The sequence below is a fragment of the Salmo salar genome, chromosome 23 (assembly GCF_965601325.2).
Source record: "Salmo salar chromosome 23, fSalSal1, whole genome shotgun sequence".
Classification (NCBI taxonomy): domain Eukaryota; kingdom Metazoa; phylum Chordata; class Actinopteri; order Salmoniformes; family Salmonidae; genus Salmo; species Salmo salar.
In genome coordinates, this window is record NC_138313.1 from 44,055,932 (window position 1) to 44,072,148 (window position 16,217).

The 16,217-nt window shown below is 40.4% G+C and overlaps 1 protein-coding gene across 2 annotated transcripts in view; it reads right to left on the reverse strand.

The window, feature by feature from the left end:
* Positions 1 to 14,274, reverse strand: part of LOC106584691 (GRAM domain-containing protein 2A) — a 97,693-nt gene extending 83,419 nt beyond the window's left edge. For both annotated transcript variants that reach the window (XM_014170191.3, XM_014170192.3), the window contains exon 1: positions 14,026 to 14,274. The gene's annotated coding sequence lies outside the window, so the exon portion shown is untranslated. The remainder of the gene's footprint in view (positions 1 to 14,025) is intronic.
* Between the last annotated feature and the right edge of the window lie 1,943 nt (positions 14,275 to 16,217).

Below are 16,217 nucleotides of genomic sequence, written 5' to 3' on the forward strand. Positions count from 1 at the left end.
ACTATACTGTACTGAACTCTAATGTACTGAACTATACTGTACTGAACTATACTGAACTATACTGTACTGAACTATACTCTACTGAACTCTACTGTACTGAACTCTACTGAACTCTACTGTACTGAACACTACTGAACTCTACTGTACTGAACTATACTGTACTGAACTCTACTGAACTATACTGTACTGAACTCTACTGAACTATACTGTACTATACTGTACTGAACTATACTGTACTGAACTCTACTGTACTGAACTATACTGTACTGAACTATACTGAACTATACTGTACTGAACTATACTGTACTGAACTCTACTGTACTGAACTCTACTGTACTGAACTCTACTGTACTGAACTCTACTGTACTGAACTATACTGAACTATACTGTACTGAACTCTACTGTACTGAACTCTACTGTACTGAACTATACTGTACTGAACTCTACTGAACTATACTGTACTGAACTCTACTGAACTATACTGTACTGAACTCTACTGAACTATACTGTACTGAACTGTACTGAACTCTACTGAACTATACTGTACTGAACTATACTGTACTGAACTATACTGTACTGAACTCTACTGTACTGTTCTGTGCAGTTCTGTTCTGTACTGTGCAGTTCTGTGCAGTTCTGTACTCTAATGAACTCTACTGTACTGAACTATACTCTACTTGACTCTACTGTACTGAACTATACTGTACTGAACGATACTGTACTGTTCTGTGCAGTTCTGTACTCTACTGAACTCTACTGTACTGAACTATACTGTACTGTTCTGTGCAGTTCTGTTCTGTACTGTGCAGTTCTGTGCAGTTCTGTACTCTAATGAACTCTACTGTACTGAACTATACTCTACTTGACTCTACTGTACTGAACTATACTGTACTGAACGATACTGTACTGTTCTGTGCAGTTCTGTACTCTACTGAACTCTACTGTACTGAACTCTACTGTACTGAACTATACTGAACTCTACTGAACTGAACTCTACTGAACTCTACTATACTGAACTATACTGTACTGAACTATACTGTACTGAACTCTACTGAACTCTACTGTACTGAACTCTACTGTACTGAACTATACTGTACTGAACTCTACTGAACTGAACTCTACTGAACTCTACTGTACTGAACTTTACTGTCCTGAACTCTACTGTACTGAACTCTACTGAACTGAACTATACTGTACTGAACTCTACTGTACTGAACTCTACTGAACTGAACTCTACTGAACTCTACTGTACTGAACTTTACTGTACTCTACTGAACTGAACTCTACTGAACTCTACTGTACTGAACTTTACTGTACTGAACTCTACTGTACTGAACTCTACTGTACTGACCACGTCTGACTGTACTGAACTTTACTGTACTGAACTCTACTGTACTGAACTCTACTGAACTCTACTGTACTGAACTCTACTGAACTGAACTATACTGTACTGAACTCTACTGTACTGAACTCTACTGTACTGAACTCTACTGTACTCTACTGTACTGAACTATACTGTACTGAACTATACTATACTGTACTCTACTGTACTGAACTGAACTCTACTGAACTATACTGTACTCTACTGTACTGAACTATACTGAACTATACTGTACTGAACTCTACTGTACTGAACTATACTGTACTGAACTCTACTGAACTATACTGTACTGAACTCTACTGAACTATACTGTACTATACTGTACTGAACTATACTGTACTGAACTCTACTGTACTGAACTATACTGTACTGAACTCTACTGAACTATACTGTACTGAACTCTACTGTACTGAACTCTACTGTACTGAACTCTACTGTACTGAACTATACTGAACTATACTGTACTGAACTCTACTGTACTGAACTCTACTGTACTGAACTATACTGTACTGAACTATACTGTACTCTACTGAACTCTACTGTACTGAACTCTACTGAACTGAACTCTACTGAACTCTACTGTACTGAACTCTACTGAACTGAACTCTACTGAACTCTACTGTACTGAACTCTACTGAACTCTACTGTACTGAACTCTACTGTACTGAACTCTACTGAACTGAACTCTACTGTACTCTACTGTACTGAACTATACTGTACTGAACTATACTGAACTATACTGTACTGAACTGTACTGAACTCTACTGAACTATACTGTACTGAACTATACTGTACTGAACTATACTGTACTGAACTATACTGTACTGAACTCTACTGTACTGTTCTGTGCAGTTCTGTTCTGTACTGTGCAGTTCTGTGCAGTTCTGTACTCTAATGAACCTCGTACTGCCCTACTGAACTCTCGTACTGCCCTGAACTCTACTGTACCGAACTCTACTGAACTATACTGTACTGAACTATACTGTACTGAACTCTACTGAACTATACTGAACCTCTACTGCCCTACTGAACCTCTACTGCCTACTGAACCTCTGACTGCCCTACTGAACTCTACTGAACTATACTGTACTGAACTCTACTGTACTGAACTCTACTGAACTCTACTGTACTGAACTCTACTGAACTCTACTGTACTGAACTCTACTGAACTCTACTGTACTGAACTCTACTGAACTGAACTCTACTGAACTATACTGTACTGAACTCTACTGTACTGAACTCTACTGAACTGAACTCTACTGAACTCTACTGTACTGAACTCTACTGAACTGAACTATACTGTACTGAACTCTAATGTACTGAACTATACTGTACTGAACTCTACTGAACTATACTGAACTATACTGTACTGAACTATACTCTACTGAACTCTACTGAACTCTACTGTACTGAACTATACTGTACTGAACACTACTGAACTCTACTGTACTGAACTATACTGTACTGAACTCTACTGAACTATACTGTACTGAACTATACTGTACTGAACTCTACTGTACTGAACTCTACTGTACTGAACTCTACTGTACTGAACTCTACTGTACTGAACTATACTGAACTCTACTGTACTGAACTCTACTGTACTGAACTCTACTGTACTGAACTATACTGTACTCTACTGAACTCTACTGTACTGAACTCTACTGTACTGAACTCTACTGTACTGAACTCTACTGTACTGAACTCTACTGTACTGAACTCTACTGTACTCTACTGTACTGAACTCTACTGTACTGAACTCTACTGAACTCTACTGTACTGAACTCTACTGAACTCTACTGTACTGAACTCTACTGAACTCTACTGTACTGAACTCTACTGTACTCTACTGTACTGAACTATACTGTACTGAACTCTACTGAACTATACTGTACTGAACTCTACTGAACTATACTGTACTGAACTCTACTGAACTATACTGTACTGAACTGTACTGAACTCTACTGAACTATACTGTACTGAACTATACTGTACTGAACTATACTGTACTGAACTCTACTGTACTGTTCTGTGCAGTTCTGTTCTGTACTGTACTCTAATGAACTCTACTGTACTGAACTATACTCTACTTGACTCTACTGTACTGAACTATACTGTACTGAACGATACTGTACTGTTCTGTGCAGTTCTGTACTCTACTGAACTCTACTGAACTCTACTGTACTGAACTCTACTGTACTGAACTCTACTGTACTGAACTCTACTGAACTATACTATACTGAACTCTACTGAACTGAACTCTACTGAACTATACTGTACTGAACTATACTGTACTGAACTCTACTGAACTATACTGAACTCTACTACACTGTACTGAACTCTACTGAACTCTACTGTACTGAACTCTACTGAACTCTACTGTACTCTACTGAACTCTACTGTACTGAACTCTACTGTACTGAACTCTACTGTACTGAACTCTACTGTACTGAACTCTACTGTACTGAACTCTACTGTACTCTACTGTACTGAACTCTACTGAACTGAACTCTACTGAACTCTACTGTACTGAACTCTACTGAACTCTACTGTACTGAACTCTACTGAACTCTACTGTACTGAACTCTACTGTACTCTACTGTACTGAACTATACTGTACTGAACTCTACTGAACTATACTGTACTGAACTCTACTGAACTATACTGTACTGAACTCTACTGAACTATACTGTACTGAACTGTACTGAACTCTACTGAACTATACTGTACTGAACTATACTGTACTGAACTATACTGTACTGAACTATACTGTACTGAACTCTACTGTACTGTTCTGTGCAGTTCTGTTCTGTACTGTACTCTAATGAACTCTACTGTACTGAACTATACTCTACTTGACTCTACTGTACTGAACTATACTGTACTGAACGATACTGTACTGTTCTGTGCAGTTCTGTACTCTACTGAACTCTACTGAACTCTACTGTACTGAACTCTACTGTACTGAACTCTACTGTACTGAACTCTACTGAACTATACTATACTGAACTCTACTGAACTGAACTCTACTGAACTATACTGTACTGAACTATACTGTACTGAACTCTACTGAACTATACTGAACTCTACTACACTGTACTGAACTCTACTGAACTCTACTGTACTGAACTCTACTGAACTCTACTGTACTGAACTCTACTGTACTGAACTCTACTGTACTGAACTCTACTGTACTCTACTGTACTGAACTATACTGTACTGAACTCTACTGAACTATACTGTACTGAACTCTACTGAACTATACTGTACTATACTGTACGGAACTGTACTGAACTCTACTGAACTATACTGTACTGAACTATACTCTACTTGACTCTACTGAACTATACTGTACTGAACGATACTGTACTGTTCTGTGCAGTTCTGTACTCTACTGAACTCTACTGAACTATACTGTACTGAACTATACTGTACTGTTCTGTGCAGTTCTGTTCTGTACTGTGCAGTTCTGTGCAGTTCTGTACTCTAATGAACTCTACTGTACTGAACTATACTCTACTTGACTCTACTGTACTGAACTATACTGTACTGAACGATACTGTACTGTTCTGTGCAGTTCTGTACTCTACTGAACTCTACTGAACTCTACTGTACTGAACTCTACTGTACTGAACTCTACTGTACTGAACTCTACTGTACTGAACTATACTGAACTCTACTGAACTCTACTATACTGAACTATACTGTACTGAACTATACTGTACTGAACTCTACTGAACTATACTGAACTCTACTACACTGTACTGAACTCTACTGAACTCTACTGAACTCTACTGTACTGAACTATACTGTACTGAACTCTACTGAACTGAACTCTACTGTACTGAACTTTACTGTCCTGAACTCTACTGTCCTGAACTCTACTGTACTGAACTCTACTGAACTGAACTATACTGTACTGAACTCTACTGTACTGAACTCTACTGAACTGAACTCTACTGAACTCTACTGTACTCTACTGAACTGAACTCTACTGAACTCTACTGAACTCTACTGTACTGAACTTTACTGTACTGAACTCTACTGTACTGAACTCTACTGTACTGAACTCTACTGAACTCTACTGTACTGAACTTTACTGTACTGAACTCTACTGTACTGAACTCTACTGAACTCTACTGTACTGAACTCTACTGAACTGAACTATACTGTACTGAACTCTACTGTACTGAACTCTACTGTACTCTACTGTACTGAACTATACTGTACTGAACTATACTATACTGTACTCTACTGTACTGAACTGAACTCTACTGAACTATACTGTACTCTACTGTACTGAACTATACTGAACTATACTGTACTGAACTATACTGTACTGAACTCTACTCTACTGAACTATACTGTACTGAACTCTACTCTACTGAACTATACTGTACTGAACTCTACTGTATTGAACTCTACTGTGCTGAACTCTACTGAACTATACTGTACTGAACTCTACTGTACTGAACTCTACTGTACTGAACTATACTGTACTGAACTATACTGTACTGAACTATACTGTACTGAACTCTACTGTACTGAACTATACTGAACTGAACTCTACTGAACTCTACTGTACTGAACTGAACTCTACTGAACTCTACTGTACTGAACTCTACTGTACTGAACTCTACTGTACTGAACTATACTGTACTGAACTCTACTGAACTATACTATACTGAACTCTACTGTACTGAACTCTACTGAACTCTACTGTACTGAACTATACTGAACTATACTGTACTGAACTATACTGTACTGAACTCTACTGAACTATACTGAACTCTACTGAACTGAACTATACTGTACTGAACTCTACTGAACTCTACTGTACTGAACTATACTGTACTGAACTCTACTGAACTGAACTCTACTGAACTCTACTGTACTGAACTTTACTGTACTGAACTATACTGTACTGAACTCTACTGTACTGAACTCTACTGTACTGAACTCTACTGTACTGAACTCTACTGAACTCTACTATACTGAACTTTACTGTACTGAACTCTACTGTACTGAACTCTACTGAACTCTACTGTACTGAACTTTACTGTACTGAACTCTACTGTACTGAACTCTACTGTACTCTACTGTACTGAACTCTACTGTACTGAACTCTACTGTACTGAACTCTACTGAACTATACTGTACTCTATTGTACTGAACTATACTGTACTGAACTATACTATACTGTACTCTACTGTACTGAAATGAACTCTACTGAACTATACTGTACTCTACTGTACTATACTGTACTGAACTCTACTCTACTGAACTCTACTGTACTGAACTCTACTGTACTGAACTCTACTGTACTGAACTCTACTGTACTGAACTCTACTGAACTATACTGAACTATACTGTACTGAACTCTACTGTACTGAACTCTACTGTACTGAACTCTACTGTACTGAACTCTACTGAACTATACTGTACTGAACTATACTGAACTATACTCTACTGAACTATACTGTACTGAACTCTACTGAACTATACTGAACTATACTGTACTGAACTATACTGTACTGAACTATACTGTACTGAACTATACTGTACTGAACTCTACTGAACTATACTGAACTATACTGTACTGAACTATACTGTACTGAACGATACTGTACTGAACTCTACTGTACTGAACTATACTGTACTGAACTATACTGTACTGAACTCTACTGTACTGAACTCTACTGTACTGAACTCTACTGAACTATACTGTACTGAACTATACTGAACTCTACTGTACTGAACTCTACTGTACTGAACTATACTGAACTCTACTGTACTGAACTCTACTCTACTGAACTCTACTGAACTATACTGTACTGTTCTGTGCAGTTCTGTACTCTACTGAACTCTACTGTACTGAGCTCTACTGTACTGAACTATGCTCTACTGTACTCTACTGAACTCTACTGTACTGATCTATACTGTAGTGTTCTGTGCTGTTTTGTACTCTACTGAACTATACTATACTTTGATGTCCAACCTTGTGAAACATAGACGCCTATGATTGGTTTATATTTGGTCCGGACCAACCAAATTTGGTCTTGTTTGGGGTCAGAGGTCATTAAAATAATAGTCAGTATGTAGAATAATACCCAAATATGCAAAAGAGGATATTGCATATGTATACCTGCTACAACCTATTTAGGAAACATCACCATGAAGAGAATGACATTCATATCCATTATTATGCATTCCTGTGTAGTACAGATCAGGGACCCATGATGAAATTCAGTTATCGGGTGTAAATCCACCTCACTTACTGTAGTTCAATAACCAAAAGAGATTTTTCAAAGTCAGGGTGTCATGTCATCGCTGACACCCCATTCTTTCTGCAGACATCTTGAATCTTAATTAAGAGCAGACATTTAACAGAGAGGAAGCTATTATAATACTGTATACAGATCAGATCAGAGAGGAAGCTATTATAATACTGTATACAGATCAGAGGAAGCTATTATAATACTGTATACAGATCAGAGAGGTAGCTATTATAATACTGTATACAGATCAGAGAGGAAGCTATTCAAATACTGTATTCAGATCAGAGAGGAAGCTATTATAATACTGTATACAGATCAGAGAGGAAGCTATTATAATACTGTATACAGATCAGATCAGAGAGGAAGCTATTATAATACTGTATACAGATCAGAGAGGAAGCTATTAAAAAGCTGTATATGCCAGTTTGGATTTGGCTTCGCTCCAATCACATCGAGAGCATAGGCTTACTCATTGACAGAAACTGGTTGTTCATCTCCTTGTGTTGTTGTCCTCCGGTGACTAGCTAGCTAGCTAAAATTGTCCCTTTCCTAAATTAGCCATGGATGGAGATGAGGATTTGGACTTGTGATTTAACTTAATTCTCCGTACAGGCCATTGATTAAAAATAAATAAAAAAATTAAATAAAATTGGCGCCAGAGAAGAAGGCTGAGAAGGCTGTTTTATGTGTCCCCAGCCGATTGTGTTTTCTGTTTGTTTTTTCACGTTGTTTGTAACTTCTATTTTTAAACTTATTTTGTACATAATGTTGCCGCTACCATCTCTTATGACCGAAAATAACTTCTGGACAACAGGACTGCGATTACTCACCATGGACTGGCAGAATCCTTTTTTTCCTTTAATGAGTCTGACGAGCCCGACGCGAACGATATACTGCTTTCTCAGGAACAGGCCCAGATCCCTGTGATTTGCGTGAAGAGGAGGCAGAGAAAAAGGGGCCGAGGGCGGGCTGCCTTCTGAGAATTCGTAAGTGATTGAATAAACCTCCACTTCCTTCGATTCTGCTAGCAAATGTGCAATCTTTGGAGAATAAAATCGATGACCTACGCGGAAGATTAAACTACCAACGGGACATTCAAAACTGTAATATCTTATGTTTCACGGAGTCGTGGCTGAACCACGACACTATCAACATACAGCTGGCTGGTTATACGCTGCACCGGCAGGATAGAACAGCAACGTCTGGTAAGACAAAGGGTGGGCGACTATGTATTTTTTGTAAATAACAGGAAGTCTCGAACTATTGCTTGCCTGAGGTAGAGTATCTCTTGATAAGATGTAGACAACACTATCTACCTAGAGGGTTTTCATCTGTATTTTTCGTAGCTGTTTACATACCACCACAGACTGAGGCTGGCACTAGGACAGCATTGAATGCATGAGAGCACCAGCTGTTCCGGAAGACTGTGTGATCACGCTCTCCGCAGCCGATGTGAGTAAGACCTTTAAACAGGTCAACATTCACAAGGCCGCAGGGGCAGACGGATTACCAGAACGTGTACTGTGAGCATGCGCTGACCAACTGGCAAGTGTCTTCACTGGCATTTTCAACCTCTCCCTGTCCGAGTCTATAATACCAACATGTTTTAAGCAGACCACCATAGTGCCTGTGCCCAAGAACACTAAGGTAACTTGCCTAAATGACTACCGACTCGTAGCACTCACGTCTGTAGCCATGAAGTGCTTTGAAAGGCTGGTCATGGCTCACATCAATACCATTATCCCAGAAACCCTAGACCCACTCCAATTTCCATAACACCACAAAAGATCCACAGATGATGCACTATCTATTGCATTCCACACTGCCCTTTCCCACCTGGACAAAAGGAAGACCTATGTGAGAATGCTATTCATTGACTACAGCTCAGCGTTCAACACCATAGTGCCCACAAAGCTCATCACTAAGCTAAGGACCCTGGGACTAAACACCTCCCTCTGCCCCCAGGTGGTAAGGGTAGGTAACAACACATCTGCCACGCTGATCCTCAACACAGGGGTCCCTCAGGGGTGCGTGCTCAGTCCTCTCTTGTACTCCCTGTTTACTCATGACTGCACGGCCAGGCACAACTCCAACACCATCATTAAGTTTGCTGGTGACACAACAGCGATAGGCCTGATCACCGACAACAACGAGACAGCCTATACGGAGGTGGTCAGAGACCTGGCTGTGTGGTACCAGGACAACAACCTCACCCTCAACGTGATCAAGACAAAGGAGATGATTGTGGACTACAGGAAAAAGAGGACCGAGCACGCCCACATTCTCATCGACAGGGCTGTAGTGGAGCAGGTTGAGAGCTTCAAGTTCCTTGGTGTCCACATCACCACAAAACTAACATGGTCCAAGCACACCAAGACAGTCATGAAGAGGGCACGACAAAACCTATTCCCCCTCAGGAGACTGAAAAGATTTGGAATGGGTCCTCAGATCATCAAAAGGTTCTACAGCTGCACCATCGAGAGCATCCTGACTGGTTGCATCACTGCCTGGTATGGCAACTGCTCGGCCTCCGACCACAAGACACTACAGAGGGTAGTGCGAACGGCCCAGTACCTCACTGGGGCCAAGCTTCCTGCCATCCAGGACCTCTATACCAGGCGGTGTTAGAGGAAGGCCCTAAAAATTGTCACAGACTCCAGCCACCCTAGTCATAGACTGTTCTCTCTGCTACAGCATGGCAAGTGGTACCGGATCGCCAAGTCTAGGTCCAAGAGGCTTCTAAACAGCTTCTACCCCCAAGCCATAAGATTCCTGAACATCTAATCAAATGGCTATCCAGACTATTTGCATTGCCCCCCCCACCCCTCTTTTACACCGCTGCTACTCTCTGTTGTTATCATCTATGCACAGTCACTTTAATAACTCTACCTACATGTAGATATTAACTCGACTAACCGGTGCCCCCGCACATTTACTCTGTATCGGTACCCCCTGTATATAGTCTCGCTATTGTTATTTTACTGCTGCTCTTTAATTACTTGTTACTTTTATTTCTTATTCTAGTCCGTATTTTTTTTAAACTGCATTGTTGGTTGGGGCTCGTAAGGGGCTCGTAATTATGCATTTCACTGTAAGGTCTACCTACACCTGTTGTATTCGGCGCATGTGACTAATAACATTTGATTTGATTATAATGGCAATTCTGATCCAACCATAAAATACATTGTGCCCCTGGACTGAGAGGATGTTAGTTCAATATGTAGCTAGATGTAGAAGGCTAATGTTAACTTGCTAACGTTGCCCATGAATTGAAGTTAGGCTAGCGAGCATTTTAGCCAGGTAGCCAAGGACAACAACAAATAAAAGTGTGTACTGATGACAGAGTGATAGACCGTGTTGTCAACATGAAAGAGAGGAAGATGGCTTTGGTGTTTCTCAACAAGTAGGGTGAGTCAACATGAAAGAGAGGAGGATGGCTTTGGTGTTTCTCTACAAGTACAGTGAGTCAACATGAAAGAGAGGAGGATGGCTTTGGTGTTTCTCAACAAGTAGAGTGAGTCAACATGAAGGAGAGGAGGATGGCTTTGGTGTTTCTCTACAAGTACAGTGAGTCAACATGAAAGAGAGGAGGATGGCTTTGGTGTTTCTCAACAAGTAGAGTGAGTCAACATGAAGGAGAGGAGGATGGCTTTGGTGTTTCTCTACAAGTAGAGTGAGTCAACATGAAGGAGAGGAGGATGGCTTTGGTGTTTCTCTACAAGTACAGTGAGTCAACATGAAGGAGAGGAGGATGGCTTTGGTGTTTCTCTACAAGTACAGTGAGTCAACATGAAAGAGAGGAAGATGGCTTTGGTGTTTCTCTACAAGTAGAGTGAGTCAACATGAAAGAGAGGAGGATGGCTTTGGTGTTTCTCTACAAGTACAGTGAGTCAACATCTTTTTCTACTTGCACAACATACCCCCCCACCCTCACACAGAGAAAACAATACCATAGGAAGTCACATCATATTTAACATGTTGATTGCACTAAATAGTTTTTGGTATTTTTTGTCACTGTATTAGACTAAGTGTAGGTGATTTGATGATGTTGAAATGTTGATGTACAGTATAGTGGAGGCAGCTCCTGTTTTCTTTGTGACCTACAGTAACTGTCTGTGGTTCTAAATCAATAGTTGTTTAGTGGTCTGAAAATGTCGGAAACATTAACTTGATTGACCATGCTGTAGGTCATGTAGGTCTGTTACATGCAATATGCTTTGTCTGTCCGGTTTAGTCCACAGAGGTTGATATCTGGTTTTGTGATAAAACAAAGGTTATGTTGAATGTATTCTGCCACTGTGTCTTCTTATTGTCTCTGGCTTTAGGCCTATATATCACGGTCGCAAGGCATATGAACTAACAGGTTATAGAGCAAAAAACGCAATTATCACAATACATAGGTTGCAATATGGCTTTTTTTTGGCTTACCCATTGATTTTACCCACGCAAGTTACTGTCTAGAACTGATGATCTGTCTGATAGTAGTGTCTCGTTACTAACCACTGTCTGGAACTGATGATCTGTCTGATAGTAGTGTGTCTCGTTACTAACCACTGTCTAGAACTGATGATCTGTCTGATAGTAGTGTCTCGTTACTAACCACTGTCTGTAACTGATGATCTGTCTGATAGTAGTGTCTCGTTACTAACCACTGTCTAGAACTGATGATCTGTCTGATAGTAGTGTCTCGTTACTAACCACTGACTAGAACTGATGATCTGTCTGATAGTAGTGTCTCGTTACTAACCACTGTCTGGAACTGATGATCTGTCTGATAGTAGTGTCTCGTTACTAACCACTGTCTGGAACTGATGATCTGTCTGATAGTAGTGTCTCGTTACTAACCACTGTCTAGAACTGATGATCTGTCTGATAGTAGTGTCTCGTTACTAACCACTGTCTGTAACTGATGATCTGTCTGATAGTAGTGTCTCGTTACTAACCACTGTCTAGAACTGATGATCTGTCTGATAGTAGTGTCTCGTTACTAACCACTGTCTGTAACTGATGATCTGTCTGATAGTAGTGTCTCGTTACTAACCACTGTCTAGAACTGATGATCTGTCTGATAGTAGTGTCTCGTTACTAACCACTGTCTGTAACTGATGATCTGTCTGATAGTAGTGTCTCGTTACTAACCACTGTCTAGAACTGATGATCTGTCTGATAGTAGTGTCTCATTACTAACCACTGTCTGTAACTGATGATCTGTCTGATAGTAGTCTCGTTACTAACCACTGTCTAGAACTGATGATCTGTCTGATAGTAGTGTCTCGTTACTAACCACTGTCTAGAACTGATGATCTGTCTGATAGTAGTGTCTCGTTACTAACCACTGTCTAGAACTGATGATCTGTCTGATAGTAGTGTCTCGTTACTAACCACTGTCTGTAACTGATGATCTGTCTGATAGTAGTGTCTCGTTACTAACCACTGTCTAGAACTGATGATCTGTCTGATAGTAGTGTCTTGTTACTAACCACTGACTAGAACTGATGATCTGTCTGATAGTAGTGTCTCGTTACTAACCACTGTCTAGAACTGATGATCTGTCTGATAGTAGTGTCTCGTTACTAACCACTGTCTGGAACTGATGATCTGTATGATAATTAGAACATGCCTGTCGTCACTTTTCAGACAGACACTAAATGTACAAGGTGATGTGAGGTAAACTAATCATCATAACCCAACTACATACCTTGTAGACCCAGGAACATCACATACTGGGTGACACGTTTCCATTCCCCGAAGTAGAAACTACCGTGTGAGAACCGTACAGTCTATTTGAGCAGCCATGTGAGGTCTTATCGTTAACACACTGGAACGCTCTCTCTCCACACCTCGTTCAATATTCTGGATAAACAGCTCAAAGTTGGCACAGAATAATGCCTTATCAGTTGTCACGTTTTTAGTTTCCTTCGTAACAATTTTATTTTATTTATTTCACCTTTATTTAACCAGGTAGGCTAGTTGAGAACAAGTTCTCATTTACAACTGCGACCTGGCCAAGATAGCTATAAATGGATAGGATTAGTGCATAGACTACCCCACAGCACAGTCGCATGAGTGTTGAAGATTTTCATTATGTAATTCAAAAACATATTTATATGACCGAGTACCAACCTGTCTCCACCTAATTTGATAGAGTCCCATATGACCGTTATGTAATAACATAATCATAATAACGTTAGGCTACTGTCAAACTTGAATGCGTTGTTCCCTAATCGTCAGCTCATGTCTGTCCTATTTCCAATTAACTTGTCTTTCTTCAAAATCAACGGGCAAATGCAGTACCAGAAACGCGAAGCAGAAATAAATCTGCCGCTCATTGACGATGTCTGTGGTCTCGTCGTGGACTACACCTACCGTGGTGGAAGCTGCGGGTAGCTATGCTGTCGAGTATATCACTTCCACGGCGCACTCACAGAAGGGAAAGTCGGGCGAATGTCCACATCATCGTCCTCGATAGTAAAGTAGTCCGTGGGGAAAGGTAGACAAGACTGGAAGAGGAGAAGCGGTTGTGGGAGTTGTCAATACGAAGGCAGAGGAGCACTGAGCAGATCAAATGTCTGCTGGCTAACTTGTTGCGCTGAGCATCCACAAGCGCAGTGGGCAGTGGCTTATTTGCTGTTCCCTCCTCCCGCGTTGTTTTGCGTGTCCTACTAACTGTAACCTTTACGGTCCAAGGACCTGCACCAAGGACATCACTGACATTCACTCGTGCAGAGAGCGCTCTTTATTCATATCTTGTGTATAAAAAAAATATCCAGAATCATGTCGGCTAAACAACATAATATTAGGCAGTATTGGCCTACTCCAAATATGGATAGCCTACGGCATTATACAATATGTGGGCTGAGAGATTCTTGCTAAACCCTAGACCTCATTCAATTATGAAAATAAAACATGCAAATTGACTTACACAATTCGATGAACACAGAACATGTACATTCCCATTAAAAAGCATGTGCACTGTGTGTGGAACAAAGGTGCCTTTCATAATAAAACTGATGGAGGGAGGAAGCCAGGACCTGAATGTGGAGCTATCTTGAATTCCAATTATGCAAGTTTCAACCTGCCTCCATCTTTCCCGCCTATGGTCTGAAGACACAGTGGAACCACCATAAAAAAGGAATCGTAATAAGGAAGTGGCCAGATGAAGCAGTTGCTAAGCTACAGGACTGTTTTGCTAGCACAGACTGGAATATGTTCCAGGATTCTTCTGATGGCATTGAAGAGTACACCACATCAGTCACTGGCTTCATCAATAAGTCCATCGATGACTTCATCCCCACAGTGACCATACGTACATACCCCAACCAGAAGCCATGGATTACAGGCAACATCTGCACTGAGCTAAAGGGTAGAGCTGCCGCTTTCAAGGAGCAGGACTCTAACCCGGATGCTTATAAGAAATCCCGCTATGCTATCCAATGAACCATCAAACAGGCAAAGCATCAATACAGGACTAAGACTGAATCCTACTACACGGGCTACGACGCTCGTCAGATTTTGCAGGGCTCGCAAACTATTACGAACTAGAGGTCGACCGATTTATCGGCATGGCCGATTAATTAGGTCCGATTTCAAGTTTTCATAACAATCGGTAATCGGCCTTTTTGGATGCCGATTACATTGCATTCCACGAGAAAACTGCGTGGCAGGCTGACCACCTGTTACCCGAGTGCAGCGTCAAAAGGACCTTGTGGCTGCAAGGAGCCAAGGTAAGTTGCTAGCTAGCATTAAACTTATCTTTAAAAAAAACGAATCTTAACATAATCACTAGTTAACTACACATGGTTGATGATATTACTAGGTTAACTAGCTTGTCCTGCATTGTATATAATCAATGCGGTGCCTGTTAATTTATCATCGAATCACAGCCTACTTCAACTTCGCCAAACGGGTGATGATTTAGCAAAAGCGCATTCGTGAAAAAAGCACAATCGTTGCACAAATGTACCTAACCATAAACATCAATGTATTTCTTAAAATCAATACACAGAAGTATATATTTTTAAATTGCATTATTTAAATCAAATTGAACATGTTTCATTATTTATTTGAGACTAAAAAGATTGTATTTATCTATTATATTAAGTTAAAATAAAAGTGTTCATTGTTCATTCAGTATTGTTGTAGTTGTCATTATTACCAAAAACCCAATACCAATTAATCGATTTATATATATATATATAAATCGATTAATTGGTATTGGGTTTTTTGGTCTTCCAATAATCGGTATCAGCGTTGAAAAATCCTAATCGGTCGACCTCAATTACGGACTACAAAGGGAAGCACAGCCGTGAGCTGCCCAGTGACACAAGCCTACCAGACGAGCTAAAAGACGTCTATGCGCAGTTCGAGGCAAGCAAAACTGAAGCATGCATGAGAGCACCAGCTGTTTCGGACGACTGTGTGATCACGCTCTCCGTAGCCGATGTGAGTAAGACCTTTAAACAGGTCAACATTCACAAGGCCGCAGGGGCAGACGGATTACCAGAACGTGTACTGTCGAGCATGCGCTGACCAACTGGCAAGTGTCTTCACTGACATTT